At 41.1% G+C, this 27915-nt stretch overlaps 1 protein-coding gene across 11 annotated transcripts in view; it reads left to right on the top strand.

Moving 5' to 3' along the window:
• Positions 1 to 566: 566 nt before the first annotated feature.
• adgrb2 (adhesion G protein-coupled receptor B2) overlaps positions 567 to 27915 on the top strand; it is a 223405-nt gene continuing 196056 nt past the window's right edge. For all 11 annotated transcript variants that reach the window (XM_079652995.1, XM_079652986.1, XM_079652988.1 and 8 more), the window contains exon 1: positions 567 to 1360. The gene's annotated coding sequence lies outside the window, so the exon portion shown is untranslated. The remainder of the gene's footprint in view (positions 1361 to 27915) is intronic.

The following is a 27915-nucleotide window of genomic DNA, read 5'->3' as shown; positions in this document are numbered from 1 at the left end:
ACTCATCCATACTATAACATATGCAGCAATGCACCTTAACACTCATCACCTGTTAGAGAATGTTATATAAGCACGAAATCTGCAGCAATGAAAACAATTCCAAAGCATGTTTTTATTTATTATTTTTAGGAATTGGCTTTTTAGCGCAGGGTTAATATGAAAAGTCTAAATAGAGCCAAATATGTTCTACATTTGATAAGATTTATGGTAGAGGCCCAGAAGAGCTGACAGGAACATACTGTTTGTATCGTAAAACACTATCTTTTTTTAATTTACTATGTAAAGATGTGTAAATTGGATGCTAATTCCTTAAAATAGGGTTTGCATAAAACGTTAAGCCTTTTATTTGCTCTATTAAACCAACTATTACATGATAAATACTTTGGAAGTAGCCTAGCCTGATGACAGACAAACAGGAAAACGTGGTCCATATAGGTTGAAAAGTGGATAGTATACTTTGCATGTGATCTTGCTGTATTTGGAAACTGCACGTGCTGACGTCACTACGGGTGATGTTAGTGGAGGAAGAGTTTCGTTGTGAACGCGCCTGACGGATCCCTGGCGGAGGGCAGCGAGGGCGCGCATCTCTGTCCTCCGCTTGTGAAGCGACTGCAGGGGAGCCAGATGCCCGACTGCGAGCCGCTGCCTGTGGATACACATCTCAAATGCCAGAGCAGGCGAGAGCCACAGACACATTCCCCATATGACAGGGGAGAGGACAGAATACACGGAGTAAGATTTTTTTAATTTCTGAATATATATGTTCCTTTTACCTCCCTTGTTGTCTCTGATACAACCTCTGCTTCAAATGAAGAGCTGCCTTGGACTTGGAGTACCGGGCATCAGTAGAACAAAAATCCGTTATCCCACTCAGCCCCTGCTGCTGCGGTGCTGCTGCCTGTGAGTGGCTCATCTCATTGCATTGGATTATACAGCGTGTCTATATGCGCAAAACCATGGAGATTATATGACGTGGATTTATTTTTTGAACAAAACTGGACATCTACAAAAGCGACGTGTCCTGTTCTTTTAATTTTCTTGCCTTGCCTTTTTATTTTTGCGTTTTTCTGTTCCGTTTTCTCGTTTGATCTATGGCTACTTTATGATTTCATGTCCTTAGCGATCGTTCCTTATTTTCATTTATTTATTTTTTTACACTTGTTTTTTTTTGGAGACGCAGAAGTGGGATGCCTCGCAGAGAACATTTGTGGGGAGAAGAATCCGCGCAGCAGCGAGGGTGAATGAATGATAGTCTCCCTCTCCATCTGAGACGTGCCATGGATGGGAAACTTAATTTGTATCCACGGAACCGATCGGGGAATATCCTTCGCTTCAAATAACTACTGCTGACAGCGATCAGGTAATGCATTTCGTCTTTTTAACTCAACATCTCTGTAAAACCGTTTGACTGAGTCTTTGCGCCAGAATGCAGCCTGCCGGTTTATGTATTTGATTAATGACATCCCTGTGAAAAGACCAGTGTATAAATGAAATCCAGATTATCTGACGCATAGATTGAAGGGGGAATTGGACCATCATTTCCCCTAGTTTCGCTGTTTCAAGACTGAAGTGTATCGGCAGTTATCCGCGGGGATGAGATATCTGTGAACCTGTAGGCTACGGAAGTACCAGTCACAGAAAATCCCCAAATAAATCTCAGCAGCTGAATTACAGCCCATTAGTCGAGCACAGGTGGACAGCAGTAGCCCCCTGCATGCTGAATCTCTCAGTGGGAGACACAGGCAGCTGTATGGTTGCATCTAAAGCCGCTGGCAGACCTGTAACTTTGCGCAGTGGCCAATAAGACACACACACTCACGCACACACTGCACATTGTGCACACATAGCCTGCTCAAACACTTTTATTTCCACCTTTACTGACTCGTCTCCCTCAACACTTTCACATGCTCATGTCAGCCGCCCCCTAACACATACACACACACACGCGCACACACGCACACACAATGATGGTGTTCTCTTCCCTTGTTGGGGGTTTGCCACGATGCCATTTTGAGTTTAGAATTACATTTCTGAATCAGAGCTGCTCCACCCGCACTTAAGCCTTTTCAACACTGCCAGGAAATGATTCTGGTCTTCATGTATATCTGTAACATTTGGTCAGAGTGCTTTTTGCAATGTTTCTTCCCGCCTGTGCGCCTGGGTGAGTGGGTGCCTTCTGCCGATGAATGCTAAAGAGCCAGGATGTACCAAAGACGCCAGTGAGTGTGCAGTGGAGATTGAAAGAGGGGGCTGCTTGATTTACATCCGTACTGGCATCTCACGACGTAACAGAAAGCCCTTTGAAAGCTACCTGATCACGCACTGAGGTCCGGTTTATTAGCGGGAGCCTCTGGCTGTGGAGTGCGTCTGCCGCAGTGCCGCCTCTTGGTACCTGCTCTCAGCCTTTCCGGAGTTATTTTTAGTAGATTCATAAGTATGTGGGGGGGTTTATCGAGAGTCTAAGAAAAACTGCTCCTCAAACGCTGGCGATCAGGTTGCTCCTGTGACGATGAACCGGCATGACAACGGGAGTGCAAAGGAGCCTCCGAGCGTCCTCTGTCTCTCTTCCTCCGCCCATCTGTTGAGCTTACAGTGTGTGCGCTTCTTCCGCACGCATCTCAAAACAAACTCCCTACTATCAAACCACTTTAACAATGGGAAGTGACACACATGGCAGAGGCAACCTCGTTTATTGTATTCCCCATATAGCCATCTGTGGCATGTTTCACAATTTCCTTCTTCACCCCACTTATTCCACCACTGAGTCAAGCTCTGCTACAGCAGCCCGTGGGTGAACTGGTGGAGGCTCTTTAACAGGGACACCGATTCATGAGCAGTGACTGTCTCTTTGCACCATTTAGGATTTGGATTAGCAGGTCAGATTTAGCCTGTAGTGTTAATCATGTTCTAAAAAGAAAGCATGTGATGGCTTATTAAGAAAGTCACAACAACACTATTCATGTTTACCCTACATCATTAAAGCAATCGTGACTATTCCTTCATAGAGCTCTCTGTGCAGCCATGTCTCCTCCCTGACTGTGAGCAGTGAATAACCATAATATTTCCACACCTTTTATTTTTTTTAGACGCAGTGAATAACCTCGTTTGTTTTATTTCTCCGGGCTGCTGTCGGATCTAATGGAGCCGGCAGGGCCGTGTCCCCTTTTAGCAGAGATGAGCAAAGCTTGGATGATGGCTGATGAGTTAGATGTGAGAGAAGGCTCCTTTTTAACACCGCTGTGTAGAGGACAGGGGGTGGGAGGGGGCCATTGGTTCAGTAAGTCTCTCAGTCTAACATAGTATAATTTGCAATTTAAACTCCCAAGCCTGCTAATGGTTTCCACTCAGAGGATCTGTATCAGATTCATCCTGAGAACATGCAAAGCAGGGACTAATTTGCTCACAGAACGTCGCTTTGCAAAGCTGCGGTGGTATGATCTTTTTTTCTTCCTTCCAGATAAAATGGTTCTGCTCTTGGTTATGCAACTGCAGGACAGCTACATATAATCTGGATTTATTATGGCTACTCTACAGAATGTGACACAATTTACCTTTAAGGGATTTATCACAAACGTTTTTTTAGAGCAACACTATTTGGGTGCCTGTTGACAGCGTGCTCCATGAAGGCAGGTCATTGTTCTATTAAAAAAAGGGTTGGTGTTCAATGCTTTCTTGCAATTAACAATACTTCATTAACTCTATTGGATATGGGATGGATAACCCTAAACCTGGTAAATTATTACCGTTAAACCCATATGGCCAGATATATTCAAGGATCATTAGGCGCGTTCACACCGGAGTACTTTTACCCGTACTTTTCCCGTTTAGTTCAGTTAGTGCCTGTAATTTTGCGTTCACACCAAAAAGAGTAGTTCCGAGAACTTCTATCCCCATTTTCAGTGCCTGCTAGAGAGGTGGTACTTTCCTGGGGAGAATAAAGTACCAATTTGGAGTGGCTGGGCGAATTACAAACCACGCCCCTTAAAACTCTGAAAAGTTTTGTGAAGCCGCCATTGTATTTGCTGACATTGGCATTATTAGCATTAGCCCCGCGCACCAACGGAGAGAGACTAACTTATGGCAACACAAAAGAAAACATGGGAGCGGTGGAGATGAGGAGGTGTCGGCGTTCTGGCGATTTACTCTGAAGCCAGTCCCCAACTCCGGGGACTTCCGGCCGGGTACTTTGGGTGGCAGTATATGCCATGAAGTTGTTCCATGGTGTTCCATGGGGGTACTAAGTGCTGGCACTAAGTGTTGGGCACAAAGTACGGCAAAGTACTTGGTGTGAAAGCTGCTATTGAGAAAAGTTTCTGTTATTTTTTTCTAAAACATTTGTTTTAGCCTGACGGCTCAAGTATTAGACCTTCAACTACTAGATACGAGTGGTCCACAACTTATCACTGATATCATATTGACATCTATGTATTGTATTTCTGACCAAATCCCATAAATATGGAAAGAAAATATTTTTATAACAATCATTTTGTATGAATGCGGTCAATAATAAATCTATACATCATTCTAGACAACAAACTTCATTAGCTTGTTGAATATACAGTTCTATGGCAATACGACTACGAATGATACCAGGTGTCATATTTCTGAGGGAGCATATCGCCATGTTTCTGTTTCTGTGGTTTCTTTTCTTTTGCTTGGAGTGGTTCCAGAAGCAAAGCCCTCTGCTTGGCGTGCTCTTTGACAATCTGGCCGAAGCCATGTGTCCCCGGCTACCTCCAGAGATCTCCTTTTAGCTAGAGCCTCTTTTCAGGGAGCTCCTTGTGATTTTCTGAATGATATCAAGTGATGTGTTACATTCAGATGCTTACTGCTCAAATGGTACTACAAGGTTGTTTGAAAGCTGATCAGCATTGCAAGATGTCATGTAGATAAATGAAGTATTTTCTTTATTGAGGTGTAGAGGTGTATCTTTTTTGGATCCTGTGCAGGTGTCGGATATGAATGTAGCATAAATGCATAGCTGTATCTGGTCGTGAAAAGTCCTCCCTTAAATGTAATATAAACGTCATTCACATGATTTGAAAGATTTCAGATTTGAATGTGAATGAGACCTGAAAAAAAAAAACATTAAACAAATAAAATGGGTCAATTTCGACCAAAGCACAGCAGGAAGGTTAAATGGGTCTGAGAAATGAGTCTGCGTGTAATGACTGTTTCATCAATGAACTATCATCTGTTCAGCTGTTGGAAAAGCAAATGATGGTGTGACACATATCAGCTGAAGATGTATGGAAAGCACCCTGATTTGTGGCAGTTTTATTAGGCCTGTAAATGTGATACGAATAACATCTTCAATATCCGCCCACATGTCATGCACTAATGGTGGCAATGCAAAATCTTCCTCCCTCTCTCACACACATGCTGTACAACCGCCCCACCTATCTCTCTATTTCACATCCCATTTTCCCTCTAGCAACACTGATGGGCAGAAGCGTACAGTGCTCAAAGGGGTAGTGGCACCTGTTTGTGTGTGTGTGTGTGTGTGTGTGTGTGTGTGTGTGTGTGTGTGTGTGTGTGTGTGTGTGTGTGTGTGTGTGTGTGTGTGTGTGTGTGTGTGTGTGTGTGTGTGTGTGTGTGTGTGTGTGTGTGTGTGTGTGTGTGTGTGTGTGTGTGTGTGTGTGTGTGTGTGTGTGTGTGTGTGTGTGTGCGTGCCTGCTGTCTAAAGAGTGCATATGGAGTAGGGGCCATGCGACAGCTCGGTGTTGCCTGGATCGCTGCATCCTGGCTGGGCCATTGTTCCTCTGACACCCCCTTACACACACACACACACACACACGCACTCCCCTTCACTGGCCTTAACAAGCTTCCTGCTCTCCATTCCTCCTTATCATATATATTTTTTTTTTTATTCTTTAGATATGTATACAGTGTAGTGTTCCTTGTTAAGATATTATCCTAATGGCTTGAGTGGTTTCATGATGTGTCCTTTTAGTTTGGCCACGGCTTGGCAAGAAGAGGAAAAATAGAACAAAAAAGATAATGAGATTATGCCTCTCAAATGAAATATGTTATGTTACATGACCATGGTCCGATTATGTTTTACATGAAAGGTTACCAATAGTTTTGCCAAACATGGTGTCATATGAAGTAGCAGGGCTTATCGTTGAAATACTTTTTCATTGCACATAATATGTTGAAAGGGCCCATGAGTCTATTTTCTGTATTATTGTGTGGTTTCATTTGATCAATGCTTCATTTTCTCTTCCAATGTATGGATATACTTTAGAAATAAGAGTTTACTTCTCGTTGAAGTGCATTATCTTGCTATCCTCAGTGGCAAAACATGGCCTCAAAATTACAATTTCTTTGGACGTTCAATATATCCGACCAAAAAAGTAATTATCCTGACAGACCTGAATGAACTATGGAAGGTCTGGGTTTCAGAGTGAATAATACACCATCATGCTAAAATGTCTTAGTAGGGAAATAATATGGCGACGTAAAGGGGCAAGTACTTTCCTCTTCTGCCCTCCTCAGCGTCATACATGGTGCCCTCCTTCTTCGTATGCTCTGCCACGCTCCATTTGGAGTCGCAGATGCCTCTGTCAGTGGGGCAGCATTCGTTTGGCTCGGCCCCGGGTGACTGTGTCAATATTTGCAGTCAGAGCCATTTTGTTTTGGGCGCTCTATAAGCATGACTGGGCTTGGCAGAGGCTAAGGCTAAAAGAAAATCAACAGGAAACAAAAAAAGAACCCGGCCCTATAGACTTGCTCTCTACAATTAATTAAGCCTTTTGGCAAGTTAAGTGAAAGGATGGGGCCTCATTGAGAATAGATTGGGGTTGGGGTTGCAGGAGGATAAGGGGGGAAGAGAGAACAAAACAAATGAATTGCCTTGAATTGCGGGGATAATTCACATCTCTGATTAATATTGATCGCACGAGGGATAAGGAACTGCCACAATACAACCATAGAGAACAGTTAATTCAATGAGTTGCTTAATAATTCTCCCTGTGCAAAGATGAACCAGGAGATTCTGCTAAACAACGACTGAGCTTTTTGAGCTTTATACCTGGTGTGTGTGTGTGTGTGTGTGTGTGTGTGTGTGTGTGTGTGTGTGTGTGTGTGTGTGTGTGTGTGTGTGTGTGTGTGTGTGTGTGTGTGTGTGTGTGTGTGTGGATATTTGTTTTTGCACACACCTATAGGTGACTGACTGCAGTAATATTTGGCTTTTATGTAATGTTTTTCATAATGTGTGGCCCTTGGGGACGGAGAAAGAGCAGGAGCTGGCAGATTGTATTGATTCAGAGCATCTAAAGCTGCTATTTTATAGCGCATTACAGTGGGGGCCTGCAAGGATCGCCTAAACTTATAATGTTTTCATGATTGCTTTTTCTTTGGTTGCATCTCAGCAACTTACTGAACAAGTCTTACGTTTTCTTTTCTTTTTTATCATTTATATGCCTCTCTCACCTTTTTATGTCTCTATTTGTCTCCACTTGCTGTTGTCACCTAATTCTTATTTTTGCTTACTCTTATTATGTAATGTAAGATGTCCATACTCCCGACACCTACCGAAATACAGATAGATTTGTTCACGCACAACCACGCGGTTAGTCCCACTGCTTAAGTTAGCATCAGAGGGCGAATACTCATTTGCCTTAGCACATGTGCCTTGTCATCCGCTGTGACACCCATCGGCCTCCATTACGGCTCCTGGAGGAGGAGGCTCCGTGTTTGCGGGCCAACCAGTGGAAAGCTTTGCCCCGCTGAAGCAGATGGAAGGAGCCTGGACTCCTTTGTGGTGTGATCTAATGGGATCTGATCTGTGCATGTGCGTCCAGTGTTGTGAGTCTAGGCTTGGCAAATACGATGTTTAGTTCATCTAAGACCTTGTCGTGGGAAATGGTGAAATATTACAGAAGTTGGCCCTACGGTAGGGTTATATTATTGTAGCTGCAATATGTGTAGCTTTTCAGGTCAGAGTTTATTTCGATAAGGCATAACAATGAAGTTTATATCCTTTCCTTTGGTCAAAATGTATCATCAGTGTTGCTTTAATTGAGAAGAAATTGCCTTTATTATAGAAATGGACTTTGAAACCTTACGTTTTGCTACAAGCACTTCGCCACAATGACCTGTCAAACACAATGTCAATTATACGCTTAATTATTTTGAATGCAACCATAACTTTCAACATACAAGGACCACATGTTGTTTTAAAAAAAGACTTGCAACTAGCAAGCTAATACATCAAGTGAGAAGTAGGGTCATTGTCTAATAAACTTCTTCACAATCTGCCATTGTTTTTTGTAACCAGAAGAGTCTCACCCTGCTGGACACTAGAATATGCTTCGCTCGTCTGTTTGAATAAAGGTTGAGACAAAAAAAATCTGCCAGGCTTTCAGGGAGTAACATGCTGTGAATTGTACGTGCTGCCAGTTTTCATGTTTCATTAGTTCCGGGCAAGTCTGTGTGTACATTGATGCATGTGCAATTATCCATGCCTGAGATGTGTTGTGTGTGTGAGAGTGAGAGTGAGAGTGAGCGTGTGTGTGTGTGTGTGTGTGTGTGTGTGTGTGTGTGTGTGTGTGTGTGTGTGTGTGTGTGTGTGTGTGTGTGTGTGTGTGTGTGTGTGTGTGTGTGTGTGTGTGTGTGTGTGTGTGTGTGTGTGTGTGTGTGTGTGTGTGTGTGTGTGTGTGTGTGTGTGTGTGTGTGTGTGTGTGTGTGTGTGTGTGTGTGTGTGTGTGTGTGTGTGTGTGTGTGTGTGTGTGTGTGTGTGTGTGTGTGTGTGTGTGTGTGTGTGTGTGTGTGTGTGTGTGTGAGAGGGTACACCCTCCTCAGGTCCAGTGGCTTGTCAAAACTAAAAAAACTAAAAAATACAGCTTGTGTATTTTTATGATGAAACGAAGTGGACAGGTGGATTTCCAGCCCAGAAGCATTCTGGGTAGAATCACAGTTTGGCAGGTGTGGACATTTGACAGTGCGGAGTTGCCATGGAGACAATTATCTAAATCCCTGTGGTGCATACTGTATAATCTTGTTTTCTGTACATGATAAAAACTGTGGGCTTGTGATTAATGGAGATTAATTGTGCTTGTGTTTCTCGGTGTGAGTCCATGTGTTTGTTTGCTCTGAGGCCAATATGCATTCTTCAACGTCTAATTTATCAATTCTGTTGAACTTGAGTGTTACAGAGTGAGAAAAAAAAAAAGGCGAACAGTAAATAGAGACGGTCAGAGGTCTTACTGTAATAGCTTTAGACTGCGCTAAGAAAGTTGCATGCTAATGTTGCTCTCCACAGTGAATAAAAGTCTGCATCTATTAATGAAGTAGTTCTCGATTACTGTTAAATGGACTCAGTAAAGGAGACTTGAAGTAGGAAGTGTAAGAAAAACAATTGTCAGCAGCCAGATTACTGCACCAATTTAGAACTGCACTTATAGTGAAACTAACAATTGACTAAAATGTATGCAACTCAACCAGCAATGTTGTTTTTTTATAATCTCCACATTCTTCTTCCATGTCACAGCCTTCCGCCTACATTTCCCACAATTCAGCTGACATATAAGTTTGGGATTTGGATATGTTTTAAGATAGTAGCAAACTAATATAGCCTATAGCCCATACAGTACACTCAATGAGAAATTGTGAGCAGGCTACAGAGAGCTAGTTAGTTCATTTCTTCTTAACTCCATACCCCCATATTTGTCATATTTTTAAACTTGAAGTTGTCATCACTCAAGAAAGATTTCTGATCAAAACAAGGTTTAGAAAATAGCTTTGTACTCAATTTAAGATATTTCCAAAAGGGATTTCTACCAGCTTTGGACATATTTGGCAGATTTTGTATTGAGTCAAGTTTGTGAAATGGACTATTAAAGGTGGGGTAGGTACATTTGAGAAACCGGCTCCAGATACACTTTTTGTAATATTCCATGGAATGCTCTTAACGTCCCGATAGCAATGAATATCTTACTGTAAGTGCTCCATCAAAAATGTCATCTGTGGAAGCCGTAGTACTGTAAAAAGCACGACCAATCATCTGAGCCGGCCCGGCTAAAATAACTGGATGGCCTACCTGCCTGTCAGCCTTCCATCTGTGCACAAACTTATCTCGTGCCCTCATTGGTCATGTGCACGTTCGTGTGTGTTGGAGGAGGGGCTCTGTAAGGAAGTGGCAGATTTTTTCCGGCTGTGTATTTTCAAATTCTACCGCACTCGAGCTGGTTTCTCCAAAATGACCTACCCTACCTTTAATCACAATTGAGTGTACTTGTTGTGACCCATGCATTCTTTGTATCCACAATACCCCCAGGGCTGAATTACCTTTTTAAGGCTTCATACAAATCCATCTCTATTGTCAGGATTGGTACACTCCAGCTATTACTACACAACCTGTTGAACATTGACACAGCCTGAGAGGAAGGCTTCAGAAGTGCAGCTAAATTGTGCACTTAGGTATATGAAATAGCACATTTCTAGTTCCATTTTCCATTCACTTCACTACAACATTTCAACTCATGCAAGTGGCCTGGAGCGTGCAGGGTGTTGCAGACAGGCAGTGGTGTGATGTGTGGAGGAGCTTTCTGGATGGTTGTGGTTTTAGTTTTTTTCTGATGCTCCCTTTTAGTGCATTTGCAGTCTGTCTCTCTTGGCAACCAACATCAAGTGTATGTGTCCCTATTGTTCATGGGAGGACATATGTTGGCTTTAAAAACACAAACTGTGGATTTTATGACTGCCTTTTGGGGTTTTGTGACAGTTCAGATGGGCCGATTTAACAACGTACCAAGAGCTCTCATAGTTCTCTTGTGTCTCCCTTTTGGACCATCATCTTTTGTCGCTGTCTCTGTGTATTCATCAAGTGGAGTCACAGGCTTCTTCATAGCATGGGGAAGCTGGGAAAATGTGACACATCTTTGTCTCAGTTGTAATCTGGGCCCAGATGCTTCTGTTAGAATCTTTATATACAAATAATGATTTTACGCCACCTTTTTTAATTCCACTATCAGCTGTATAACACAAGTAAAGGGCAGATTTCATCACATTTGCTATGGAGCCGGACGTAAGCAGGTTTTCTCCCAGCACGGGTGGAGAGAAGGTGGAGAGCAGCAAATATAAATCCAACAGCAGCAGGGAAGGGGAAAAAATGGTTTATTTTGATCTGGGAGAAACCGCTACTCTTCCACTCTGCTCACAAACCATGGGATTAAGTGTGATGGCGTGGTGTTATGGTGTCCTTATCGGTCAAGTTTGATTTGCTTCGGTGTCTTTTCAATAACAATAGCAGGCTTTACATATAATAGGCTTAGTGTTCAAAACCATTGGTTCTTTTTCCGAAGCGAGTCTGGAAAGTTTAATGGGAACGGTCGTCGCAGGTAAAGGTATTAAAACTTTTAAGAAGTAATCTTTAATTAAAGCACATTCATGAGTCTATTATAGATATAGTCCTTTGTGGCTGCAGTGTTCATTATTTACCTTCTCAAGGGAAACAAAAACAAAACCTCTGCAAAGAATATCGGGCTTGCAACTTTAAATGTCTAGAAATGAGTTACTGCAGTTAATAACATGACTCTGATTTTCATGGAGTACCATGGAGGAATATGAGTCTTTCACAGCGGGACTGGGGTCCCTTCACAGATGCCTTGTGTAATTTACCGTCTCCACACTAAACAACGCGACCAGAGTAGAGGCTGTGTCATCATGCGGCCTCCTGCAATTAGACAGGTAAATGAAATGGGAGGGTTGCAGAGGCTAAAACTGTAATTAAACTTGGAGAGAGAGGCCACTGGGCCCTTTTTGAAGTACTGCCCTAGTCTCATACTGCATGAAGGCCTTCCCTCTATGGCCCGAGTGTGTGTTCTTCATTTATATGGTTTATCTGTCCTGTTTGTGTGTACACGGAAACGTTGAGACCAATATGATATAGTGTAAAGAAATAATCTACCCAAAAGATGACTATTTAAAGTAGGGCTGCTCAATTAATCGTATTTTAATCGCGATTACGATTATGGCTTGCAATGATTACAAAAACAACGTAATCGAAATAAAACGATTATATTTTTATTATTACTTTTTTTTTTTTTTTTTTTTTCAGTTGAATTATATTTAAAGTTCAGGGTAATCAACTGTTACAAATATACTGTTCAAAAAAATGTTCTCCAATAAATTGATGTTTTCAAAGTAAATGGATAATCGTTTTTAATAATCGTGATATCAATTATTGACGCAAATAATCGAGATCCTAGTCTTCAGTACAGGTGGCAATATTGTCACCTGCCTGTGCTCGTCTCTGAAACCAGACCATAAAAACAGGCTGGTGTTTCTAGCAAAAGATCTTTAAGAGATGACATGAGCAGCCCTACCAGCATTTGCCATGGTGGCCAAAAGATTTTTATTTGGTCTTAAATTGTAGTTCAACATTTATTTCCTGTTACTTCTGGACCATGACGGTGGGCCAGCCTTTAATGTTTAACTAAGTGGAATATGTTGAATATGTTTTACCAAAATGTTGGCTATATGTTAAGGAGTGTTCAGGTTGTGACAGTGCACTGCAACATGTTTGTTGATCTTGTTTATTGGTATTTATTATTTTTGATATTATTTATTTAAATGTAGACATGAATGTATAATTTATTTTATTTTATTTTGTATTGGTTTTTCAGTTGATTACCCTGAACGTATAATTCAACAGTTAAAAAGTTCAAATTATTATTTGTATTTGTTTTAAAGTACAATAAATGGACGTTTTCAAAGTCAATGAATAATCACATTTAATAATCGCAATAACAATTATTGACCCAAATAATCGAGATTATTATTTTTGCCATAATCGAGCAGCCCTAATTTGAAGCACTTCAGACTTGCAGACAGTTAGGATACCTGGCCAAACATGAGACTGTTTCTGCAGAAAGGTAAGCATACGTCTCTAGATATATGACACTTGTGTTCTACACAAGCTGTGTGAGATTTTTAACGGATGTTTTGCCAACGGTTTTTATGATAAACGCGCCTCCCCCAATTTACTTAAATCCTTTGAAGATGTTGCAAGCATTTTGTATTTTCGCTAATGAGAAAGGTTCATCTGAAGGTTAGGAGTAGCTCAACATTTATTCGAAATATCCCCATTGTTTAAATCTCTAAAAGTGGGAACACCAATATTAAAGACTGATGTGTTGTTGCAGAGCTTGGGTTAGGCTAGCATCAGTAAAGTGCAGATGAACAGTAGCACATCTCACACGTATAAAGTTATCAATAGTGTTAGTATGTATCATCTGGTTTGTGTGGATCACATGCAATGTTGTGTGGCAGGCAGGATTTCTGTGACCAAGTTAAAACATGTTGTGTTCTCACCAATTGTTCTGACAGATAAACTGAGCCTTAATGACATCCCCCCTTGTGTCTCATGTGGTTTATAGAAAGTAATGGCACCAATATGATAGCTGGAGCTCTGATTTGTTTCATCATATCTGGTCTGTGCTGAAACCGCTCCTGTGAGTGTGCTCTGCTGACATGAAGGTGGTTTGGTCTGCGCTAAACAGAGGCTGTAATAGACCAAAATGAATTGTTTGTTTGGTCGAGTGTAAGGCTAAAGCTTCGTGGCATACTGCCTCGCCAAATTGTCCGAGTGTTAACTGGAAGCTAGAACGGCCACATAGTGCAATATGAATTGTTAATCATCATCCGTTCCTCAGCAAATTGAAATGAGATGCCTCGGGGTCTTGCAAAACCTCATACATCCAAAGAGTTAAGCTATTCTGGAAGTATAAGAAAGTACAGGGTGAGTGTCCCTGCCCTGATCTTTTAATGCATGTCTCCAGTGAAGCCTCAATGCAGGATCATAAAGAATCTTTTCGAGCAGCAGCAGATGGCACAATTAGAGGTAAAAGGTTTCCATGCGTGTGGAGGACTGGAATTGTATCCGTTTAAAACCCCGCCAGGAAACATAGCTCATAGTAATGGTTGTCTTATCAAATAACTATAATTTAATCAGTAATACGTTTGTTCCTTTTTCATTTTAAATCCAGAAGATGCTCAAGTTTTATAAGGTTTGCTTTTCCTCCGTTATCCTCAGCGGCTATCCCCTGTTCAAAGTATTTTTTACGATATTTGATGAGCACACACATACAATTCACCTTAGAGTGCGTACTGTGTCGCAGCAGTTGTTGACACTAATCCGATTTTGCTTCACATCATCTCCCTGATGTTAACTGTGTTTATTATACCGAGAAAAATCTCAGCCTTTACATAGTGAAGTGATTAAATCTCTCCATAGGACCCCAACTCTGCAGCAAAAGAACTGCATGTTCCCTGCATCTTGTCCCTTTTTTCTAAGTTGATGTAGTGCTTCCCTCCTGAGCTTTGCGCTATGTGCATAGTCAAACACACACACACACACCACGGTTCCCTCTAAGTAGCAACACGTAGTACATATACACAGCGTGACACATTCTGACACATGGAATCTTGTCCTGTTACAATTACAGCTCTGCAGATTCCCTAATCCAAGAATATACTTTCTGAGCTGTGCTTTCCTCCAGAGGAGTTCTTTGTTGCTATGTCATTTTTTTTCTCTTGCTGCTTGGGACTCGCAGAGGCACTTAGTGTAATCCTTTGATTCTGACAATGACGTGGATATGACGACTGTGATCTTAAAAGGACAGGGTAGAAACGAAAACGTACATAAGATACAGAGTAAACCGGACGGGACAAGTTTTACCCTCTTGATGTTCCTGTATAGCTGATTCACCAGCATCATCTGAAACATAATCTCTTTTTAGATACATATGGAGCTTTTTAGTACACTTGCAGCCGTTGACTACACATGAACCTTAAAATCAGCCATTAGTATCACATGATTTTCTCTATATATGCTCTAGTGAAGAAGAAAATCCCCGGTGATGCTTTGATAGGTTTTATTGCTTGAAGCCTGGCAGCGTTTTAATTCCCCTTGCAGTTCCAGTATCATAGCAGCCCAATCTCCCCTCCCCACACCATCAGCACCTTACTCCCGGACCCAATTTAGCTGGTGATCCTAAATCTAGCACGCTGGAGACTCGAGAGATTCAGAACAGTGTACTTGGTGGAATAGCAACCCGTAATGTAATTAGATGCTGCCAATCTCTCACAATCGCTTGGGAACCGGGCTAGTGGGTCTCTTAATGGAGATGGTTTCTGCATGCACGTATCCTTTGGAAGTGGAGCAGAACTCACTCTCAACCCAGCATGTTAAACATCAAAGTATCTTGTTAAAATGCCCGTTGTTGTGAGTGTCCCCCGTTGGATTTGATCTCATTTGTTAAAAGATGCTTTGTTAAACTTGCACGTCCTGTAAAACAAATTCATGACATTCGAAACACAGCCAGGCTTTCTATAATTAGGAGTGAGGGGTTATTTGCTTGCACACACAAGTGTTCATCTGTTGGGAATATTGAAGATGGAGGGTCATTTAATATTTCACCTTTTTGAGATGCTTATTTTGCAAATAAATTAATATCACACAGTCTAGTATATATTCGCTAAAGTGATATTATCTCATCTCAAACTGAGACACGTTGTACTTTCTCGACACATATAGGGCCAGTATGATTATGGGTGAATTATAGTGGCTGATGGTGTTTTAAACCCCTTTATAAATGTGGTTTAAATCCTGTACAGCTTAAGATGGGATGAGAATGTAGCTTATGGGGCTCTTTCCTCCACTAAATCTATTACCAAAGTCATCCCAATGCTTGGGCCATCCATTAAGGCTTTTTATGACATGGCAAATATTGGAAATATGACTCACTATTAATGACCTCCTACTGGAAGATTAAGCTGTAAAAACCTATAAGACGTTCTCACGCTATAGAGATATGGGAGACATTGGATGAAGTGTGCAGACACACCCTGCTGAAGCTGTGGATATGTGCTGTGGAATCTGCTGAGGACTGACTTCACTGCACTATACTCAATATGTGGTCTGTTCTCCCTCCAGGCAAGGTTAAATGGCTGTAAATACCTATCGAGCGAATGAGAGTGCAGGTCTGATCACATGAATCACAGAGTGCATATAGGAGCGTATGTTTCGGTGTGTGGTTCTCACTGTGGATTTGCCTACGTGCATTCAAGCGCCTGGCAGTGAAATGATAGGACTTTCTCTGCCTCTTTCACAACGGTATCCTATATCTACTCTGCTTCACAGTTACATGATTATATGTACCTGTGTGTTTGTGTGTGTGTGTGTGTGTGTGTGTGTGTGTGTGTGTGTGTGTGTGTGTGTGTGTGTGTGTGTGTGTGTGTGTGTGTGTGTGTGTGTGTGTGTGTGTGTGTGTGTGTGTGTGTGTGTGTGTGTGTGTGTGTGTGTGTGTGTGTTTGTGTGTGTGTGTGTGTGCACTGTGTTTTGAAGGGCCAACTTGTGTGAGAGCTACTGTCAGAGCTGGACAGCAGAAGGTGGCAAATATATAAGAGGCTACTGGCATTATTAACCCCTCACTGGGCTGAGTGAAGCAAGCAATTACAACCAGTCATGTGGCTGTCATATTGCCACAGGGAGACAGCTCTAACACAAGCACACACACACACACACACACACACACACACACACACACACACACACACACACACACACACACACACACACACACACACACACACACACACACACACACACACACACACACACACACACACACACACACACACACACACACACACACATTGACAGACACACACAGTAGCCTATCACATATAATAACTTTGATTAAAGGATAATAGTAATAGTAGTGGTATTATTCCTACTTTTAATTAGATTGCATTCACAGTTAAAGCTTTTTATTGTCATTATACACAGAGTATAACGAGATTCAGAGTGCAACTCTGTCCCGGTGTGCAAAAGATACGAACAAATACATAACACTAAAAAACACGGCAATAGGACAGACAACATACAATCATACGGGGGAATAAATAGTTAAAAATATTGATGTAAAAAATAGTATATAAAGTGCATTAAAAGTGTGTGTATGTGTGGGAGCAATTAGATTGCATTCACAGAGGTTATTGCTGTTACCATAGACGTCAGCAACAATGATAAGGACTACAAAAGCATTTAAATACAATTATTTGAAGGCAAGATATATTTTATAGTTTCCCTTGTTTACAAACGTTCTCATTCTGAATGTTACTTGCCCCGTTGGAAAATGTATGTTGCCGTTTCCAAAGTTATAAAGACAATGTGATCATGACCAAAATAAATTATGGCAAATATCATATTAAACTAAAAGGACACATGGAGAGCGCAGACCAGAGATGGCAAAAGTACACACATCCTTTTCTCAAGTAAAAGTACAGATATTGGGGTTAAATATCCTCTGGTAAAAGTATAAGTACTGACTAAACTTCTTTACTTAAGTAAAAGTAAAGTTCTTTACTTAAGTAAAAGTGAAGAAGTATGGGCCTCGAAATGTACTTAAGTAAAAAGTACCCATAACTAGCAGCTGTTTTAAAGAGTACCTGACCTCCTTTTATATTAATAGAACAATAATGTCATTGTTAGCTAATGAATGTTTCCATGCTGAACAACGGCAACATGACAACGTTTTCATTGGTCCCTCTTCTTTAGAGAAGACCAGGAAATGATGCATACACGGATCGTGTTCAAATCAATAGGCACGCACATGAAAATGTAAGAATTAGAAAGTACAGGTATTTGTGTTAAAAATGTAAGAAGTAAAAGTAAAAAGTCGTCAGAAACACAAGTAGTGGAGTAAAGTACTGATACCAGAAAAATTCACTTAAGTAAAGTAACGAAGTATTTGTACTCCACTACTTCCCACCTCTGGCGCAGACCGCTGCTAACGGCGTGTGTCGCCACAGTGAAGTGATCACAATGCACAACGTCACATTCTACCTTTGAATACATGTTTCTAAAAGGCTTTCCCTGCTTCACATTTTCTCTGTTTGCAGCCATCACCCCTGCTACATCTCCTCATTCTTTTTCGGTGGTACAAACACTCCGACAACACCGACTCTCTCCTTCTCGCGCTCTATTTCAGGGTGTTAAGCTGCTGAGCACGAACAAACCTGCTCACAGCCGTACAGTATATCTGATTAAATCGATACCTATTTCTCCCTCTCACACTTCTTCTTTTCTTTCCCCTCGGTACTGACTGCGGTTAGCCGTGGTGGGATGATTGGAAGGCGATACATCCACAGGCTCTCTCTCGTCTCTGTGAGATAGATAGATTAGCAGAGGGGGAGTAAGATCAGTGAGAGGGCTTCGCCATGCTGCACTGCAATAAGGTGTTAGCAGATCCATCAGTGTAGCACGCTTACTGGAAGCCAACTCAAGCTCACTGGACTTGCTCCTGATGCGATGTAACTCCTCCATCTCCTTTTCCCTTCACGTCCGCCGTTAACACCTCGTTTGGCCAATAAGATACCAGATCGAGATGTCTTACAAATATTTTCCAAGGTTTTCCTCCACCAGTGTTGCCTGTCAGAGACACATATCTCTCACAGGTGTCCATTTTTGCCTCCGTTCTTTCCTATCTGTGCTGTCACTTACATCAGGGGTTCCCAAACGTTGCCATGCCAAGCATTATCCTCTGGCGGGGGACCCCCCTGTTGCAATTTTTTTTTAAATGATGAGTACATTGTTATGGAAAATATGACTAATTAATCATACCGCTTAATACATTTTCTTAATATATATCCCTAACACAATATTAAACAGTAATATCAACAGTAAACATATTTTAAAGCATTTTTAAAGGGATTTCTGTCTTTATCATATTATATAATTTTGAACAGTAATATGAACAATTAATATATATTTTTAGCATTTTTGAAAGCTATTTATATATAATATTCAACAGTAATATTAACAATAAACATATTTATATTAATATAAACATCAATATTTGCTACATCCAGCTGCAGAGCAAAATATTCACTAGCTCTCACTTGCTCCAAAAGCTGAGCAGATACTCAGTTTCACTCTCAGCAGCTCGATGCTGATTGGCTTGAAGGGCGGTCGTGAGATTTAAAAACAATAAAATAAAATATTAATAAATAAAAAATATTAAAAGATTGGCATCAAAGGAGGACACATAGAATGATAGATATGCAGTTATTAATAACATCTAAAACAATTTTTTTTTTAATTTAACTTTAAAAAAAGAAAATAATTCCCCTTTCCCTCAAACTTTGCGTGATCCCCCTAGCGCCCGCTGGCGGCCCCCCGGGGGGTCGGGGCCCCCACTTTGAAAAACACTGACTTACATGTATTCCTTTTCCATATACTTAAAGAGTGTCACATTTGTTTGCATCTCCAATGAGAGTTAAGCCTTCCTTCACCTCGATCGGTCTCTCTCCGTGTGGAGGAAGGTTTATTATTATCTGGAAGCAGAGCATATGAATCTGTTTTCTTTTTGTTGTGACCCCGGGAGGTCAGCTTGTCGCATCTCTGTCCAGATGTCTTTGTTTTCCCTTTTTCTCTTCAGTTTTACCGGCTGCTTCAGCTTCTTCAATTGTGTTTTGATGCCTTTGTGCTCGCTTAGGTCCTTAGTTGAAGGAAAATGTGAGGAACCACAGTACTTTAGTTAGTACAGCGTGTCCCATCACAGTATACTGAGCACACATAAACACGCTCATCTCAGCCATTAATTCATGACTCAGCCAGGAGGCCAACAGTGTGAGCGAAAGTAGGGATGTGTGGTGCCTTTGTGTTTGCTCTTTTATCAACATCTAAAGGCTTTCCTGTACTCATGTCTTCACACACGTACCTCTGTGTATAACTGTCCATTCCTATTACTCTTAGCTGTGTCACTCCCTTACACGATGTTATCGTGCTGCACACACACTTAAAGGCGGTGTTTCTCTTCTGAAGCTTTCTTACATTAGAGGTTTGTCAAAAAACATCTTTCAGAGCGGCTGCTATGGTAACAAGCTGGCTGTCTTTGAAAATGTAGTTTTCTGTGCGTGGTTTTGAAACTCTTTTTAGTCCTTGAGCTTGCAAACACATACACATGTCTTTCTCTCTGTCTCTCACTGTCTTCAAACGTCAGCTGGTGAAAAAATGTCCTTTTCTGTAACACTATGTTTTTCAGTCTGCCACACATGGGGAAAACTGTAGGCTACTAATGCAGCTGAAAGGACCTTACATTGTTTAGATGTAAATACTATATTGATTATTGTCTTTTGGACGATGCATTTACAAAAAAAGAGTTGCCATCAACTTGAATACTTTGTTGGACATCAACACTGGTTCTTGCAATTGAGAGTTTATGAAAAATGTTTAGCAGGGAAGTTGAAATGGTTAGCCAACCGTAACATATTACATCTGAAAAAGAGAACGGGCTTTAAGTATTGGATAGCCAGTTTAAATAGTCGACTTGCCCAAGTGAATAGATAATTGAGCTATTGAAACGGTTGGCTAAAAGCAAAACCAGGGAGTTGAAATGGTTTAGCTAGAAGTAACACAAATTAAATATCACAAATTCAAAGAAAAACAGAAATAGCATAAGCTATTATCAACTAGCTAGCTATTCTAAGCTAGTCTAGAGTAATGGATGAACAGTTGAGAAAGTTAGCGTAAACAGTGGAAATATTTAACTAGCCAAAGAAAAAGTTTGAAATATACGATATAACATAGCAGCTGAAATAGTTAATTGGAAGTAGGCCTAATGGATTTAAAATGTTTGTTTAAAACTTTCAATAAGATAAGATAAGATAGTACTTTATTGATCCCAATTTGGGAAATGTTTGCGTTGCAGCAGCATAAAAATACATGGCATTGTGCAATAACAATTCAAAGACTAGAAATAAACAAGAAAGTCGAAAATATACATGTTGAATTTAACAAGGTATTACATAAATATATATATATATATAAGCACCTTAAGTAGTTGACTAGCTGAAAGCATTTGATATTCAGTTGAAATAGTTAGCCAGTTTAAGCTCAAATGAATGAATACATGGCTAAAACATTGACAATTCAATAATAACATCTTAACTAGTTTTACTTTTCAACTGCTGAATATAACCATTGTTTCTTTCTCTTTACTCCCCCAGCCCTGTCACAAAACCTCCTCCTCAATATCGCCTTGTGCTGCTTAACTTTACATTTGTATTTTACCGTGTGACTCAGTTCCAGTATGTGGATTCAATCGTCATGTATTTTATAAGAAGTCTTTAAATGTTCTCCAATTCTGGAGGCGTGGTGCTGAAAGAGACTTTCCCACTTATCCATTTTACATTTCCCATCTTTTTTTGGCACTCATCCTCCCTTTTTCATTTCCATCCAACTCATCTGAGGGTCCTCTAAGGGAAATAATGATACGACTGAAGCATGAACCCAATCAAGTCTGAGCTCTGATAGGCCGACAAACGCATCCCCATTCCTTGATCGGAACTTTGATTGACACCCTCTCATAAGCGCAGTTTAAAACGAGCTCACTTAAACAGATTTGTAGCCTTCATTCGCAGGAACAGATTGTGCTCTCATCCTGAGTACATAATGATTCATAAATGTCAGTTATGGTTATTATTACATTACATTGCATTTAGCTGATGCTTTTATCCAGAGCGACTGACAATAAGTGCGTTCAACCAACAAGATACAAACTTGAAGAAAACAGAATCATATAAGTACATCAGGTTTCATAGAGCTAAAACATTTCAAGTGCTACTCAACTGGCTTTAGATAAGCCAGTCCTTTATTAGTATATAAGTGCTTTGTTAGTAATTCTATCGCTCGAAGTGGAGTCGAAAGAGATGAGTTTTCAGTTTGCGCCGGAAGATGTGTAAGCTTTCTGCTGTCCTGATTTCAATGGAGAGCTCATTCCACCATTTTGGAGCCAGGATAGCAAACCCACGTGTTTTTGCTGATGGGAACTTGGGTGCCCCTCGCAGTGCGGGTGCAGCGAGCCGTTTGGCTGATGCAGAGCGAAGTGCACGTGCTGGGGTGTACGGTTTAACCATGTCCTGGATGTAGGAAGGGCCAGATCCATTCACAGCATGGTACGCAAGTACCAGTGTCTTGAAGTGGATTCTAGCAGTTACTGGAAGCCAGTGAAGGGAGCGGAGGAGCGGCGTGGTGTGGGAACATTTAGGAAGGTTGAAGACCAGACGAGCCGCTGCATTCTGGATGAGCTGCAGAGGTCGGATGGCACATGCAGGTACACCAGCCAGGAGGGAGTTGCAGTAGTCTAGGCGTGAGATGACGAGAGCCTGGACCAGAACCTGCATTGCTTTCTGGGTCAGCTGGGGACGTATCCTCCTGATGTTGTAAAGAGTGTATCTGCAGCAGCGGGTTGTTGCAGCTATGTTTGCAGTGAAGGACAGTTTGTTATCTAGGGTCACAGCCAGATTCCTTGCAGTCTGAGTCGGGGAAACAATAGAGGTGCCGATGTTGATTGTCAGGTCAAGAGTGGGACAATCTTTTCCCGGAAGGAAAAGCAGTTCAGTCTTGTCAAGGTTGAGCTTGAGGAGGTTATAATCAAAATGGGTGTGATGGATCCTTTTTGTGTGTTGTCAGTAAATGACACCCTTCTTTTGGTTTCCTCTTGGCGTGCTTTGTTGCAGGGGATTTGATTCATCAGGGTAATGGCAGAAAACGTCAATTTAATGAGATATAGCTTATATACATATGGCCCCTAGTTCTAAAAGACCTTTGTCTGTCAAGAGCCATAAAGCAATAACACTTTGGCAATAAAGGACAACCATGTATGAACAATGTATAATTGGTGGTTGCCAAAGAGAAAATGGAGTAGAGTAAGTATGGATTATAGTTAGAGGAATGTGCTCTTTGCATAAGTAGCTGTTATCCTAAGCCTATCAGAAGGATTTAGTTCTGGCATTGTGATCCATAAAAACAAAAGTGAAACCCTTTCGACTTAAACAGTGTTCAATAAGAGTATAATCCGTTGTATTAAAGACTGAAGTGTAAAGCAGTTAACCGTTAGCCGAAGCATTTGGAAAGTGTGTGAGCATTTACTGTTGAAGTGGCCAAAAACACAAATGTTTCTAGAGACCCAATGCAATATTTGCTAATAGTGGGATTTGTCTGTCTAATAAAAGGAACCGTAAAAAAAAAAAGAAGTCATCCTTAGCTCATTAAAAAACACTAACCCAGCACTTGTCCCGCAAATAGAGGACAGAAACAGTGTCGGGGCAGTAAAGACAAGGAGGGAATAATCATCAAGAGGTTTTTCGGGAATTATTTTTCTAAACCATATCTCTTTACTGTACCTGCTGCAACTGCTCGTATCTTGGCTTTTTTCACCTTGTGTGCGATCTTGGCAAAATCTGCCGCTTGAGACGTGTACTTTTGCTGGATCTACCACGAAAGTAGTTTTGGATACTTTTCCAGGTGTGTGTACGTCTGCTGTTTCTTTGTTGACAGATGTTGTCCTTAGTGTCACAACTGTTCAAAAAGCAATACTTGTGGTGTGTAGCTGCAATCAAAATGAAGGTTGAGTTGGGAGATGGGTGCGGTTTGAGCAAGTGCGGAGGAATCATGTGGGAGGAACCAGAGGATTTAACCACGTGCTATCTGATAGTTTCCATCAATTTCTCATTATTTCCCAGTGATGTTTTTTATTTTACTGTTCTTCCCTCATCATCGTTCCATTTTACTTTATTTATAATATACAATATATCCACTTCTTTTTACTGGGGCTCAAGTCACAATTTTTATTATATTAGTATCTGAAAGTAAAATCCGAGTTCAAACCGGGCCAGCAGGTAATACATTATAATATCTTTAATATCTTCCACTGGCTGACAGCCAAATCTCATCTGAAAACGCTCTTTGGAGGTGTGTATCAGGATGGTTGTGTATCAGAGGGATTGTGTATCAGGGGGATTGTGTATCAGGATGGTTGTGTATCAGGGTGATTGTGTATTAGGGTGATTGTGTATCAGGGTCATTGTGTGTCTGTGTGTTTGCTATTTAAGTGGAATGATCTCTCATCTCTATTCCTGTCTGCTTCCTGGCAGGAAGTTGCATCATACTGTATGCATGAACATTTCAATAGAAATGCACTGTCATGTCTCTGCATCTGAGTAACCTTTTCCCACATTTCAGAAGGTTAATAACTTTGACGTTTGTCCACACATTGAAGTTAAAGTGACAATGTGAAGAAAATGGTTCAAACACCTGACTAGATTCAACGTGTCATCACACAGAAAACATACTTGCTTTAGATTAGAATATAGTACTTCATTCATAATCAACTTATATTAATGTCCAGTTTTTGATGAGCTTGTCACTTTTTTAGTTGACTTCAATTCTTTATAACCACCATAAACTCAGACACTATTAGCAAATCATCTTGGCAACCAGGCAAGCTCCTATACAGTGTCAAATACAGTATGTGCTGGGCTGCTGCTCTTTTTGGCAGATATCTAAAATAACTAAGCCTAATTGGAGGGAAAAGGCCAATCCCACGGTGGGTACTGAAGTCATTCGGCTCTAGACCCGAAGACATTCAGAGTGTTGCCCAGAGTGGGCTATAATGCTCTTTGCCTTCATCTGTCCCACCCACATCATAGCTCAAACGGGAGATGTGAGATGCTGTACGCATTCATGCACGTTTATATGAAAACTGCATGCATGAAAGCATCCACGTGTGTATGCAGACATGTTCATGTAGGAAACGCAACCAACTGGATCCTACTTGTGTTGGCTAATGTGAGAACAAGACAGATTAATCATGTTTTCCTCATAGACATTCTACACAGGGCTTTAAACAAGAATAAACATTGACAACGGTGTCATTTACCTCGTCAATGATGTGCTAGACACATGTCTCGCCGGGTTAACGATTGTGACTGAGTGTCATTCATCTGTACATACAACACAGACAGCCCCCAGGCTTTGTTCCTATGATTTGGGCTTTGGTAAATGGAAATTATACATTTCACTTTCATATTGCCTTATCCGTGCAATAAGACTGTCGGACTGCACTTGTCTTTTTCATGCATTTGTATGGGGGTTGATGCTCAACAATTAAAGCACAGATTTGGGCACTTTAACCAAGGGTACGCGCAGCAGTCATTGTACTGCAAAGATGATAAGGAGAAGCCGAGTGTGGGAAGAACACAGCGTCTGATTTGGCTGTAGTGCTGCCTTCTGTCTGATCTTCAGCTAAAAAGGCCCTAACTCCTACAACAGGCTTATAACCTCTTGCTAATCCCCCCTTCTGACTCATTTCACTGCAGTTTGAAGCTCTCTTTTTAAATCTCTTGTTCGCTCGCTGTCGTGCATTTGCACACACACACCCAACACACACACACACTCACACACACACCATGCCAGACTCTCTGTATAACAAAACCCCTTCAGTTGAAATGGAAATGTCTCGCTGGACCGGTAAATTGCACTGTGAGAAATATCTTCAGCCAAAATGTTCGCACACAAGCAGAGACACAAGTAGACACTGCAAATCCATTTTGTGGTTTTGTGTTTAATTATAAGTGAATTGATGCCAGCCACCCATGACCTCCATTCATTTTTGTGTTTTCTTTCATCTTGTGTTCAATATTTTCTTGTTTCTGAGCATAACGCTTTGGAGGAGAAGAAAAAGGACGCTTTCACTGAATATTCACAATATACATGGACACACACACACACACACACACACACACACACACACACACACACACACACACACACACACACACACACCCAACAACACTGATACAAATGTCCTGTTTCCCTTTCCTTTTCATCTGTTTTTACAGACCTGATTGAAAATAGTGTTTATTGTGAGTGAGCGTGGCTGTCAGGGGTTATCAGGGGACAGGAAGTAACACCTCCCCCTGACAGAAGGCCTTTGTGTCATTATTAAAGATTAATGTTTCTTACGAGCACCGCAGGAATTAGCATTAGTGACGGTTTTAGTGTCAAATGCTTGTTTCAGAGCTGTCACTCGCGCCCGCCTCTCTAAAATGAGACGACTTAATATCATGGCTCCAATAATACCCTCTCATCACAGTGCCAGAATAGCAGATCACAGACATGGGTTTAGTGGTAGGGGCAGAAATAAAGAAGAAGAAAGACACAATTCTGTCACACTGCACTCTAATGGTATTCATAGGGACGCTAAACCTACTTCTATTTTTTGTGTCCGTTTCATATTTGATTAGCACGATTTTCCTTTGATCACCGTGTGAGGATTCTTCTGTTTTTCACAGGGATTTTGGCAGCTTAAGAACTGAAAAACAACATTATTAATATGCCACGTAAATAGAGCTTTTATTTCAAATACTTAGTGCTCAATAGTCGCTGAATGTGTGTCTTGCAATGAATGTAATGCAGAATATTCCTCAGTAACACATGAACACTCTCTGGTAGTTCCCTCTGATGTATTGTCCTGAATCCATTGTGGCGCTGCAGCTATACCTCTTCATCTTTATTTCCCCGCGGAAATGCATTGACCAGTCACATGTAAATATGGTTATGGAGAGATGGATATTTACCATGCAGAACATATCACCGTCTGCCATTCAGAACCATTAAGCTCCATTCTCAAACAATATGTCAGCCCCTCTTTAAGGTCAGACTGCCAGGGGGCTTTTTTCAAATATGATCTAATTACTTTGGTAATCCGACAGCCAGGAGTTAAATGGCACTGATTCTCATGGTGTGCTCAGGGCCTTGTGACAGACGTACTTAAACCCAGACACTAGTATAGAGCCTCCTATGCTGCATGTAAGATGTGTATAATGGCTCTGTGAGGGCAGGGCATATTATTGGATGTGTGGACCATTTAGACCACCATTACATAAATTAATACACTATCTTTTTTTTATTTTTTTATTAGTGAATTTATTGAACATGTCAGAAACAAAAACATACAACAATAATATATATATATATATTTTTTTCTTTTTTTCCTTTTTTTTCTCACTCAAATTAATAATTATAACAACACTATACAGTAGGTTGAATGAGCAAATGAGCCGTTTTAGACTTTAGACTACAATGGTGTGTGTTAGAGATTCTGTTTTCAAAGGATGGTTCATTGGCAGATAAAACCATAAAACTACATTATTGGGTATTTTTGATAACATTGACTCAAATGGATTATTTGTAATGGGTAAGGGGTTGATCATAGGGCATACAGTACATCATAGTATAAGCAATAGAAGCATATTTTCACCCATCTTTTTAGCTCTAGTACTGTAGTTTAAACATTTTTTGCTTACTGTTTGGTTGATATTTTTCCTATTCCTAAGTATTGGGATCTTTATGAACTGCATCGTTTTATAGCAAATAAACTCTTTAACAGTGACATTACCCAAACAGTGCAATTGTACTCTCGGAGCTCCACTGGGGTGCATTCCATCTAATTTCCACCCCTGTTTACTGCTAATTGTTAACTAATGAATGGTTCTTGCTTCCTCTTTAAACATACATAACTAATGTACAGGCAGACAGCTCCTGCTTAGCAAGGAGAATCCATTACACAAACAGCAGAGAATTAAAGTGAGCTTCGAGTTAGCGAGGCTTTCTGTAATGAACAGTGGCGATCCTAGAGTCGGTGGTGGCCCTAGGCAAACATTCAATGGGGGCCCCTCGAACCAGCTTTTCATCACCACGCACAGCCGACAGCAGCCCCCCCCCCCCCCCCCCCCCCCCGAGCGGAGCAAGGCAACATAACTTAAGATAAGAAGCAGCATGGCACGCTATGCATGGGGCCGCCTTGAGGGGGTTTCCCGACATGTCGTTGCACTAAATTAAAGGGTGTGTCATGTTGTTGTTGCTGTGGACCTTCTTAATCTACCTTATTTGGGGGCCCCCTTCTGGCCCGGGGCCCCAAGCAGTTGTCTGCCTTGCCTGTTCGCAAGGGGCGCCCCTGTGTTCACATCCTTTGTATCACTTTGGAACCTCCTTGTTTGCTTTCTGTCAACACCCATATGTTTGAAGTTTACAGTAGGTTTTCAGAAAATATTTTCCTGCAA

This window comes from Notothenia rossii (assembly GCF_949606895.1).
Source record: "Notothenia rossii genome assembly, chromosome: 10".
NCBI classification, from domain to species: domain Eukaryota; kingdom Metazoa; phylum Chordata; class Actinopteri; order Perciformes; family Nototheniidae; genus Notothenia; species Notothenia rossii.
The sequence above is the reverse complement of the archived record's forward strand: the minus strand, read 5'-3'. Positions and strand labels throughout refer to the sequence as shown.